Raw genomic sequence first — 4,506 nt, 5'->3', positions numbered from 1 at the left:
CTCCAAAAAGAAAAAAAGAAAAAGAAAAGAACCCCACAAAACCTGCACTAAAAAAAAACAATCAGCAATTCACCTAATACAAGCTAAACAGCACATGGACATTAGGTCTACAGAGGGAATGAATGAACGGCTGGGTGGGAGGTCAATCTTGGAAGCCACAGGTTCTTTAATTAGTAGGTGTTGTGTGCAGACATTTCTGGATACAATTATTATTGGTGCAATGGATCAGAGCAGCCTAGACATCGAGATGAAAAGAGTCTTCGAGGTCACCTAAAACACCTCCCTCATTTATAGCTGAGGAAACTGAGGCCTAGAGGAGTTAGATGAACTGCCCAAGGTCACACAGTTAGTGACAACGACAAGATTTGAATCCAGGAACTCTAAATCCAAATGCACCAGACCATTATCTATCAGACTGAGAATCAAAAGACTTGGGTATTAGTCCTGGCCCAGAATCTAACATGCTATGTAACCTTGAACAAGACATTCTATAGGCCTCCACAGCATCAGATGCCAAGTAAGAAGGTTAGACAAGATGATCTCAAAAGTCCCTCCTAAGTCTTGAAATTCAATGGGTACCCAGTGTCCTCTCATTAGACAGAAGATAAATATGTCCTTAGTTTTTCTTGAATAATTATGGTCTAAACTTTAGATTCAGTAAATCCAGAGAATAAATTTTAATTCTTGCAGTAGGGAATGAAAATGAATGGAGGGACTTAGGAGCAGAGAAAGAGTTGGTTTGTTCTTTCTTGTGCAAAATGCTGCCACCACAGTAAATGGCCTCCTACTCCCTAGAGAGATAGGTGGCTCATTAAGAAGCCAGTTTGTAGACAGGGTAATGATTTTTCTCCTGGGATCAGAAGCACAAGGATGACACAGCAGCCTTTGGACTGAAATCACAGAACAAAGAAAAGAAATGCCCATTCTCCAAACAACAAAGAAAAAGGTCTCGAGGTCACAGAAAAGGGAAGGGAGAGGTTCGAAAAGACAATAAAGGTGGAATAGCTAAACCATAGAATCCGTCTTGTCTTTATTTCATTGCTTAAAATAAGGGCAACATTGCTTAAATTGGATTTTTTTTTATCATTTTATTCTGAGCCAAAAACAATGGTAAAGCTGACCTGGGTTTGCGACTCTTACTTGTGACGTCACAAAAAGTCTAGAATAAACAATAGTTAGCTTGTTTTTGCTTTTCTTAAATATTATCATGAGAAAGAGGAATGCAAGTGAGTGACCCCCCCCACCTAACTATTACCTTCTTTCGGAAGCCAGGTTCCCTCTGACGTGGACTTTCTGACTTGTATACTGCAAAATTTTATTGTCCCTAGTCTTCTGTCCTCACTCCCACCCTGCAAAGTGCTATTTCAGAAGCATATTTATATGAAGGTTAATTCATCTGAGAAACCTTGATTTCTACTGAGAGAGAACTCTGAGGGGGATTTGACTTAAATATCTTTTTCTCAGGAGAATCTCTTCTGAACAACTTAGAAAGACTCAGCTCTTTCATCTTCGTAAAAGAGGTATATGGTGCCATATATTGAACCACATACGGACTTTTCAGCTGGGATTAGTGAAATCTGAAGAAGTAGGGTTTTTATTTACTTCCTTTTGTTGTCATTGTTGTTTTTTAAGAAACCTCAGATTGGGACAGCTAGGTGGTAGAGTTGATAGAGTACTGGACCTGGAATCAGGAGGATCTGAGTTCATATCCAGCCTTAGACATTTACTAGCTGTGTGACCCTGGACAAGTCACTTAACTTGAATTGAGAAGAGGGAGAGGGAGGGGGATGGAGGAGGAGGAGGAGGAAGAGGAGAAGCCGAAGCTGCCGCCTCAGGTTATAATTTTAAAGTACAAGTCCTTTTGAACATCAGAGAAACCTGGAAACTCCAACATCCAAAGAAAGCTGGTGATGGCATTTAAAGCTTCTCCTAGTCACCTCTTGCCTATTTTTCCAATCTGATTCCCCATTACTCCACCTATCCAATCTAGGTTTCTGCCATACACCCTTGCTTGCTGTTCTCAGCTATAACATTTCCCAGCTTTATGACTTCACACAGTCTATAGACCATTCAAGACTGTTGAATAATCTCCTCATCTCAACCAGTAGCTCCCTTTAAGCCATAGCTACCTCCTTCAAGAGTCCTTTCTTCATTCCCCTAGCTGCTAGTTACTTCTTTCAATTTCTCCAGATTTATTCTATACAAAGCTTATGTTTACTTGCCTGTGATCATGTTGCATGCCTCACCCATTCTCTAGAAAATGAAAATTCCTTGAAAGCAGGGACTATCTTGCTTTTGTGTTGGTATCACCAGTGCCTACCATGTTCCTGGTACATAAGTAGGCACATAATGAATTCTTGTTGATTACCTGAGAAGGTAGACAGATGGACAAAGAAAATCTCTAAGTGAATGAACAGTTGAGCAGGAGAAATATTTTCCAACCTGGGAATTAAACTATGACCAATGAAACCAGATTCATAACATCTATATACAATAAGAGAGTCCCCAACACAGCACACCCCTGGGGAACTCTCCAACCAGAAGCATCATCCAAAGTCATTTCCACCCAGACAACATGGAGTGGTTTAAGTCATTAGGACAGGTGTTGACAACCTTTTAATAGACATGTTCTAAGGTTCTGACCACATGCCTTCAGGAATTCTGCAGGACAGGGAGAGTATTAGACTTTTTGATCTGCATAGAGGGAGTATACCCCTCCTACAGTCACTGCTGTCCCTGACAAAAAGACAAGAATACAGATGGCAACCACTGTAAATACCAACAAAAGTCTGCCTGCATTCCCTCTTTGGTACATGTGATGTAATTCACAGAATGTTGGAGTTGGGATCAGAAAAACCTGGGATCTATTTCTGCCTATGACACACACCATGGGGCATGTCATTTAAGCAATCTGAGCCTCAGTTTACTCATCTGTAAAATGTGTATCACAGTACTACTACCAAGGTTATTGTGAAGCTTAAATGAGATAATATATGCAAAGCAGCACTAAGCAAGCTCCAAAGGGCTGTAAATATCAGTTATTACATGCCAAAAATCAATGCTTCCAGTATTTAGAAGTTTGCGTTTTAAATTAAGAGGAAAAATTCCACTAAAGTGACAAAAATGCCTAATCACATCTGGTATGACAATAAAAATAACAGAAGCAGGTCACGGGAGAGAATACCCATTGCTCTCAGTCACTCGATGGTATCTGGGCACTGGTAAGATTTACGAATGAGACTCAGAAATGCAAAAAAAAAAAAAAACATGCTCACACTGTTCCCTTAGGATGGTGAACACCTCTATCCTATCTCAGTCAGAAAATTGAAAAACAGATTCAAAATTGCTTGACAGAAACCACTTCCATGTAGGCATTTATTTGCTAGGGAGCTCAGAGTGACTGTCTGTTTCCCCCATCCCCAACCCAGGGGTGGGTGGGGGAATAAAATTTACATCCCCAGAAATCCTGACTGCAGCAGTCATTATGTGAGAAGCTCTGTGTGTTCTGTCTTTTGTGACCTTGCCTCACTCCCATTGACATTAGTTGCAGTGTAGTAAAGCACAGAATTGTCTGCAGAGACCATCACTGCCCAAAGCTAATTGCTCCATCCATGGACCTGGAAAAGTGAAATGTTTTTGTTCTAATTCAGTTTTTCTTCCTTAAGACAAATCACTGGAACTTGAGACTGACTAGTCTCCCTGTATTTCCTGCCATTTCTCAGAAACAGTAGTCAAGTTGGTTTCCTCATGATCTAAAGCTGGAAGGGTCTCCAGAGACCATCTGCTTTAAACCTCTCATTTTACAGATGAGAAAATTGAGGCCCTAGGAGGTTAAGTGACTTAACCAAGGTCAAACAGATCCTAAGTGTCAAAAATTGAATTTGAACCCACATCACTTGACTCTGTTGTTAGTGGTCTAGCACTATACAACCATGACTCCTGTACCAGTCTCTGGGTTTTTGCTTCCCTACATGGATTATGTCTCTACCCCCTTTATCCATTGAAATGTTCTCCTTCCTTGAAGGTCTAACTGAAGTTCCATTAATGACTACTTTAGCCTTCTTTTCACACCCTACTCTGAACCTCAACTGCATTCATCTGTACAACACATTCTGGTCCTAGATTTGTAATTATTTTGTACTTCTTCTGTTTACACACACACACACACACACACACACACATACATACATGCATATATATGGTCACCTAAAAGTCTTGGTGTAGCTTTAAGCATTAATACGTTACTACATTAAGACTGGGAGAACATCCATATGTGTATGTGTGTTTATAAATACAGAACAAGATATATGTGCATATTTGTCTATAGAGACAGCTATATCTATAGATAAGCCTATAGATATCTATCTATCTATCATCTATCTATCTATCTATATGTATCTATATCTATCTATCTATATGTATGTATCTATATCTATCTATCTCTATCTATCTATCATGTATCTATCTGTATGTATCTATATCTATCTATCTATCTATCATCTATCT

The sequence above is a fragment of the Petaurus breviceps genome, unplaced genomic scaffold, assembly GCF_028583685.1.
Source record: "Petaurus breviceps papuanus isolate PSGF00001 unplaced genomic scaffold, PetGlider_PUasm1.0 118, whole genome shotgun sequence".
NCBI lineage: Eukaryota > Metazoa > Chordata > Mammalia > Diprotodontia > Petauridae > Petaurus > Petaurus breviceps.
Note: the sequence above shows the minus strand (reverse complement) of the source record.